This window comes from Saimiri boliviensis, chromosome 18, assembly GCF_048565385.1.
Source record: "Saimiri boliviensis isolate mSaiBol1 chromosome 18, mSaiBol1.pri, whole genome shotgun sequence".
In the NCBI taxonomy this organism is placed as follows: Eukaryota; Metazoa; Chordata; class Mammalia; order Primates; family Cebidae; genus Saimiri; species Saimiri boliviensis.
The window spans coordinates 43,422,817-43,430,414 of NC_133466.1; positions in this window are offsets into that span (position 1 = coordinate 43,422,817).

Sequence of the window (7,598 nt, forward strand, 5' to 3'; positions counted from 1 at the left end):
GTTTAGATTCAGCGAGGTAGAAACACGTTTCTTCTAAAAGCTGCGTTTGGACATTCCAGAGTGGATGGGAGAACAGGCTGTAAAGAGAAATACCTTGCTCTAAAACCAAAACGGAGCTATCTAGCAGAATGGTTGTCAATGTGTGTATTCAACTTCGAGAGTTAAACTGATGTGTGCATGCAGCAGTTCAGAAACCCTTTCTTTGGAGAATGCAGAAACCGTCATTTCTAGCCCTAGAGACGCATATAAGATTTAGCAGTAAGAATGCGTTTAAAACACAGAAGACCCGCTTCTTACGAACTCATCTGCTGTGTGTTGGTTCCTTTTAGGAAGTTGCATCTATGTTTAGATTCAGCGAGGAGGAAACACGTTTCTTCTAAAAGCTGCGTTTGGACATTCCAGAGTGGATGGGAGAACTGGCTGTAAAGAGAAATACCTTGCTCTAAAACCAAAACGGAGATATCTAGCAGAATGGTTGTCAATGTGTGTATTCAACTTCTAGAGTTAAACTGATGTGTGTTTGCAGCAGTTCAGAAACCCTTTCGTTGGAGAATGCAGAAACAGTCTTTTCCCGCCCTAGAGACGCTTATAAGAGTTAACAGTAAGAATGCGTTTAAAACACAGAAGACCCGCTTCTTACGAACTCATCTGCTGTGTGTTGGTTCCTTTTAGGAAGTTGCATCTATGTTTAGATTCAGCGAGGAAGAAACACGGTTCTTCTAAAAGCTGTGTTTGGACATTCCAGAGTAGATGGGAGAACAGGCTGTAAAGAGAAATACCTTGCTCTAAAACCAAAACGGAGCTATCTAGCAGAATGGTTGTCAATGTTTGTATTCAACTTCCAGAGTTTAACTGATGTGTGTTTGCAGCAGTTCAGAATCCCTTTCTTTGGTGAATGCAGAAACAGTCTTTTCCCGCCCTAGAGACGCTTATAAGAGTTAGCAGTAAGAATGCGTTTAAAACACAGAAGACCCACTTCTTACGAACTCATCTGTTGTGTGTTGGTTCCTTTTAGGAAGTTGCATCTATGTTTAGATTCAGCGAGGTAGAAACAGGTTTCTTCTAAAAGCTGCGTTTGGACATTCCAGAGTAAATGGGAGAACAGGCTTTAAAGAGAAATACCTTGCTCTAAAACCAAAACGGAGCTATCTAGCAGAATGGTTGTCAATGTGTGTATTCAACTTCCAGAGTTAAACTGATGTGTGTTTGCAGCAGTTCGGAAACCCTTTCTTTGGAGAATGCAGAAACAGTCATTTCCAGCCCTAGAGACACATATAAGAGTTAGCAGTAAGAATGCGATTAAATCACAAAAGACCCGATTCTTAAAAACTCATCTGCTGTGTGTTGGTTCCTTTTAGAAAATTGCATCTATGTTTAGATTCAGCGAGGTATTAACACGTTTCTTCTAAAAGCTGCGTTTGGACATTCCAGAGTGGATTGGAGAACAGGCTGTAAAGAGAAATACCTTGCTATAAAACCAAAACGGAGCTATCTAGCAGAATGGTTGTCATTGTGTGTATTCAACTTCCAGAGTTAAACTGATGTGTGTTTGCAGCAGTTCGAAAACCCTATCTTTGGAGAATGCAGAAACAGTCATTTCCAACCCTAGAGACGCATATAAGAGTTTGCAGTAAGAACGCGTTTAAAACACAGAAGACCCGCTTTTTACGAACTCATCTGCGGTGTGTTGGTTCCTTTTAGGAAGTTGCAGCTATGTTTAGATTCAGCGAGGTAGAAACACGTTCCTTCTAAAAGCTGCGTTTGGACATTCCAGAGTGGATGGGAGAACAGGTTGTAAAGAAAAATACCTTGCTCTAAAACCAAAACGGAGCTATCTAGCAGAATGGTTGTCCATGTGGGTATTCACCTTCCAGAGTTAAACTGATGTGTTTGCAGTAGTTCGGAAATCCTTTCCTTGGAGAATGTTGAAACCGTCATTTCCAGCCCTAGAGGTGCATGTAAGGGTTAGCTGTAAGAATGCGTTTAAAACACAGAAGACCCGCTTCTTACAAACTCATCTGCTGTGCGTTGGTTCCTTTTAGGAAGTTGCATCTATGTTTAGATTCAGCGAGGTAGAAACACGTTTCTTCTAAAAGCCGCGATTGGACATTCCAGAGTGGATGGGAGAACAGGCTGTAAAGAGAAATACCTCGCTCTAAAACAAAAACGGAGCTATCTAGCAGAATGGTTGTCAATGTGTGTATTCAACTTCCAGAGTTAAACTGATGTGTGTTTGCAGCAGTTCAGAAACCCTTTCTTTGGACAATGCAGAAACAGTCATTTCCAGCCCAAGACACACATATAAGAGATAGCAGTAAGAATGCGTTCAAAACACAGAAGACCCGCTTCTTACGAACACATCTGCTGTGTGTTGATTCCTTTTAGGAAGTTGCATATATGTTTAGATTCAGCGAGGGAGAAACACGTTACTTCTAAAAGCTGCGTTTGGGCATTCCAGAGTGGATGGGAGAACAGGCTGTAAAGAGATATACCTTGTTCTAAAACCAAAAGAGAGCTATCTAGCAGAATGGTTGTCAATGTGTGTATTCAACTTCCAGAGTTAAACTGATGTGTGTTTGCAGCAGTTGGTAAACGCTTTATTTGGAGAATGTAGAAACAGTCATTTCCTGCCCTAGAGACGCAAACAAGAGTTAGCTGCAAGAATGCATTTAAAACACAGAAGACCCGCTTCTTACAAACTCATCTGCTGTGTGTTGGTTCCTTTTAGGAAGTTGCATCTATGTTTAGATTCAGCGAGGTAGAAACACGTTTCTTCTAAAAGCTGCCTTTCGACATCCCAGAGTGGATGGGAGAACAGGCTGTAAAGAGAAATACCTTGCTCTAACACCAGAACGGAGCTATCTAGCAGAATGGTTGTCAATGTGTTTATTCCACTTCCAGAGTTAAACTGATGTGTGTTTGCAGCGGTTCAGAAACCCTTTCTTAGGAGAATGCAGAAACAGTCATTTCCAGCCCTAGATTGGCATATAAGTGTTAGCAGTATGAATGCGTTGAAAACACAGAAGACCCGCCCCTTACAAACTCATCTGCTGTGTGTTGGTTCCTTTTAGGAAGTTGCATTTATGTTTAGATTCAGGGAGGTAGAAACAAGTTTCTTCTGAAAGCTGCGTTTGGACATTTCAGAGAGTATGGGAGAACAGCCTGTAAAGAGAAATACCTTGCTGTAAAACCAAAATGGAGCTATCGAGCAGAATGGTTGTCAATGTGTGTATTCATCTTCCAGAGTTAAACTGATGTGTGTTTACAGCAGTTGGTAAACCCTTTATTTGGAGAATGTAGAAAGAGTCATTTCCAGCCCTAGAGACGCATATTAGATTTAGCAGTAAGAATGCGTTTAAAACACAGAAGACGTGCTTCCTACGAACTCATCTGCTGTGTGTTGGTTCCTTTTAGGTAGTTGCATCTATGTTTGGATTCAGCGAGGTAGAAAGAGATTTCTTTTAATAGCTGCGTTTGGACATTCCAGAGCGGATGGGAGAACAGGCTGTAAAGAGAAATACCTTGCTCTAAAACCAAAACGGAGCTATCTAGCAGAATGGTTGTCAATGTGTGTATTCAACTTCCAGAGTTAAACTGATGTGTGTTTGCAGCAGTTTAGAAACCCTTTCTTTGGAGAATGCAGGAACAGTCTTTTCCCGTCCTAGAGACGCATATAAGAATTAGCAGTAAGAATGCGTTTAAAACACAGAAGACCCGCTTCTTACGAACTCATCTGCTGTGTGTTGGTTCCTTTTAGGAAGTTGCATCCATGTTTAGATTCAGCGAGGAAGAAACACGTTTCTTCTAAAAGCTGCGTTTGGACATTCCAGAGTGGATGGGAGAACAGGCTGTAAAGAGAAATACCTTGCTCTAAAACCAAAACGGAGCTATCTAGCAGAATGGTTTTCAATGTGTGTATTCAACTTCCAGAGTTTAACTGATGTGTGTTTGCAGCAGTTCAGAATCCCTTTCTTTGGTGAATGCAGAAACAGTCTTTTCCCGCCCTAGAGACGCTTATAAGAGTTAGCAGTAAGAATGCGTTTAAAACACAGAAGACCCGCTTCTTACGAACTCATCTGCTGTGTGTTGGTTCCTTTTAGGAAGTTGCATCTATGTTTAGATTCAGCGAGGTAGAAACACGTTTCTTCTAAAAGCTGCGTTTGGACATTCCAGAGTGGATGGGAGAACAGAATGTAAAGAGAAATACCTTGCTCTAAAACCAAAACGGAGCTATCTAGCAGAATGGTTGTCAATGTGTGTATTCAACTTCGAGAGTTAAACTGATGTGTGTTTGCAGCAGTTCAGAAACCCTTTCTTTGGAGAATGCAGAAACCGTCATTTCTAGCCCTAGAGACGCATATAAGATTTAGCAGTAAGAATGCGTTTAAAACACAGAAGACCCGCTTCTTACGAACTCATCTGCTGTGTGTTGGTTCCTTTTAGGAAGTTGCATCTATGTTTAGATTCAGCGAGGAAGAAACACGTTTCTTCTAAAAGCTGCGTTTGGACATTCCAGAGTGGATGGGAGAACTGGCTGTAAAGAGAAATACCTTGCTCTAAAACCAAAACGGAGCTATCTAGCAGAATGGTTGTCAATGTGTGTATTCAACTTCTAGAGTTAAACTGATGTGTGTTTGCAGCAGTTCAGAAACCCTTTCTTTCTAGAATGCAGAAAGAGTCATTTCCAGCCCAAGACACACATAAGTGTTAGCAGTAAGAATGCGTTTAAAACACAGAAGAGCCGCTTATTACGAACTCATCTGCAGTGTGTTGGTTCCTTTTAGGAAGTTGCATCTATGTTTAGATTCAGCGAGGTAGAAACACGTTTCTTCTAAAAGCTGCGTTTGGACATTCCAGAGTGGATGGGCAACAGGCTGTAAAGAGAAATACCTTGCTCTAAAACCAAAACGGAGCTATCTAGCAGAATGGTTGTCAATGTGTGTATTCAACTTCCAGAGTTAAACTGATGTGTGTTTCCAGCAGTTCAGAAACCCTTTCGTTGGAGAATGCAGAAACAGTCTTTTCCCGCCCTAGAGACGCTTATAACAGTTAACAGAAATAATGCGTTTAAAACACAGAAGACCCGCTTCTTACGAACTCATCCGCTGTGTGTTGGTTCCTTTTAGGAAGTTGCAACTATATTTAGATTCAGCGAGGAAGAAACACGGTTCTTCTAATAGCTGTGTTTGGACATTCCAGAGTGGATGGGAGAACAGGCTGTAAAGAGAAATACCTTGCTCTATAACCAAAACGGAGCTATCTAGCAGAATGGTTGTCAATGTGTGTATTCAACTTCGAGAGTTAAACTGATGTGTGTTTGCAGCAGTTCAGAATCCCTTTCTTTGGTGAATGCAGAAACAGTCTTTTCCCGCCCTAGAGACGCTTATAAGAGTTAGCAGTAAGAATGCGTTTAAAACACAGAAGACCCGCTTCTTACGAACTCATCTGCTGTGTGTTGGTTCCTTTTAGGAAGTTGCATCTATGTTTAGATTCAGCGAGGTAGAAACACGTTTCTTCTAAAAGCTGCGTTTGGACATTCCATAGTGGATGGGAGAACAGGCTGTAAAGAGAAATACCTTGCTCTAAAACCAAAACGGAGCTATCTAGCAGAATGGTTGTCAATGTGTGTATTCAACTTCGAGAGTTAAACTGATGTGTGTTTGCAGCAGTTCAGAAACCCTTTCTTTGCAGAATGCAGAAACCGTCATTTCTAGCCCTAGAGACGCATATAAGATTTAGCAGTAAGAATGCGTTTAAAACACAGAAGACCCGCTTCTTACGAACTCATCTGCTGTGTGTTGGTTCCTTTTAGGAAGTTGCATCTATGTTTAGATTCAGCGAGGTAGAAACACGTTTCTTCTAAAAGCTGCGTTTCGACATTCCAGAGTGGATGGGAGAAGAGTCTGTAAAGAGAAATACCTTGCTCTAAAACCAAAACAGAGCTATCTAGCAGAATGGTTGTCAATGTGTGTATTCATCTTCCAGAGTTAAACATATGTGTGTTTGCCGCAGTTCAGAAACCCTTTGTTTGGAGAATGCAGAAACCGTCATTTCTAGCCCTAGAGACGCATATAAGATTTAGCAGTAAGAATGCGATTAAAACACAGAAGACACGCTTCTTACGAACTCATCTGCTGTGTGTTGGTTTTTTTTAGGAAGTTGCATCTATGTTTAGATTCAGCGAGGTAGAAACACGTTTCTTCTAAAAGCTGCATTTGCGCATTCCAGAGTGGATGGGAGAACAGTCTGTAAAGAGAAATACCTTGCTCTAAAACCAAACGGAGCTTTCTAGCAGAATGGTTGTCAATGTGTGTATTCAATTTGCAGTGTTAAACTGATGTGTGTTTGCAGCAGTTTAGAAACCCTTTCTTTGGAGAATGCAGAAACAGTCTTTTCCCGCCCTAGAGACGCTTATAAGAGTTAACAGAAAGAATACGTTTAAAACAAAGAAGACCCGCTTCTTACGAACTCCTCTGCTGTGTGTTGGTTCCTTTTAGGAAGTTGCATCTATGTTTAGATTCAGCGAGGAAGAAACACGTTTCTTCTAAAAGCTGTGTTTGGACATTCCAGAGTGGATGGGAGAACAGGCTGTAAAGAGAAATACGTTGCTCTAAAAGCAAAACGGAGCTATCTAGCAGAATGGTTGTCAATGTGTGTATTCAACTTCCAGAGTTAAACTGATGTGTGTTTGCAGCAGTTCAGAAACCCTTTCTTTGGAGAATGCAGAAACAGTCTTTTCCCGCCCTAGAGACGCATATAAGAGTTAGCAGTAAGAATGCGTTTAAAACACAGAAGACCCGCTTCTTACGAACTCATCTGCTGTGTGTTGGTTCCTTTTAGGAAGTTGCATCTGTGTTTAGATTCAGCGAGGAAGAAACACGTTTCTTCTAAAAGCTGCGTTTGGACATTCCAGAGTAGATGGGAGAACTGGCTGTAAAGAGAAATACCTTGCTCTAAAAGCAAAACGGAGCTATCTAGCAGAATGGTTGTCAATGTGTGTATTCAACTTCTAGAGTTAAACTGATGTGTGTTTGCAGCAGTTCAGAAACCCTTTCCTTGGAGAATGCAGAAAGAGTCATTTCCAGCCCAAGACACACATAAGAGTTAGCAGTAAGAATGCGTTTAAAACACAGAAGACCCGCTTATTACGAACTCATCTGCAGTGCGTTGGTTCCTTTTAGGAAGTTGCATCTATGTTTAGATTCAGCGAGGTAGAAACACGTTTCTTCTAAAAGCTGCGTTTGGACATTCCAGAGTGGATGGGAGAAGAGGTTGTAAAGAGAAATACCTTGCTCTAAAACCAAAACGGAGCTATCTAGCAGAATGGTTGTCAATGTGTGTATTCAACTTCCAGAGTTAAACCGATGTGTGTTTGCAGCAGTTCAGAAACCCTTTCTTTGGAGAATGCAGAAACCGTCATTTCTAGCCCTAGAGACGCATATAAGATTTAGCAGTAAGAATGCGTTTAAAACACAGAAAACCCGCTTCTTACGAACGCATCTGCTGTGTGTTGGTTCCTTTTAAGAAGTTACATCTATGTTTAGATTCAGCGAGGAAGAAACACGTTTCTTCTAAAAGCTGCGTTTGGACATTCCAGA